Below are 397 nucleotides of genomic sequence, written 5' to 3'. Positions count from 1 at the left end.
GAATGTTGGAAAGACGTGAAGGCAAGAGGGTGAGTGAGGGAGAGAGGGAGGGAGGGATTGGAGGGAAAAAATAACAAAGAGAAGAAGAAGAAGGGAAGGAGGGGGAAATAGCAAGAAGGGAGGGAAAAGGGAGGGACTGCGGGAGGGAAGGTAGGGAAAGAGGAAATGGAGTGAAAGGGGATGGAGGAGAGGGAGGGGTGAGGGAGGGGTGAGGGAGGGGTGGGAAGGAGGGAAGTTGAAGGAAAGGGAAGAGGGAGGTAAGGAGGAATGAGAGGAGGGGAAGAGGGATAAAAGAGAAGAGGAATGGAGGAATGAAAAGACAGAGAGAGCAAAACAGCAGCCGACAGGAGGGAAGGAGAGAGGGAGGGGAGGGAAAGGAGGCGAAATACATGGTGGG

The sequence above is a fragment of the Penaeus monodon genome, chromosome 15 (assembly GCF_015228065.2).
Source record: "Penaeus monodon isolate SGIC_2016 chromosome 15, NSTDA_Pmon_1, whole genome shotgun sequence".
Taxonomy (NCBI): Eukaryota; Metazoa; Arthropoda; class Malacostraca; order Decapoda; family Penaeidae; genus Penaeus; species Penaeus monodon.
This window is presented reverse-complemented; position numbering follows the sequence as displayed.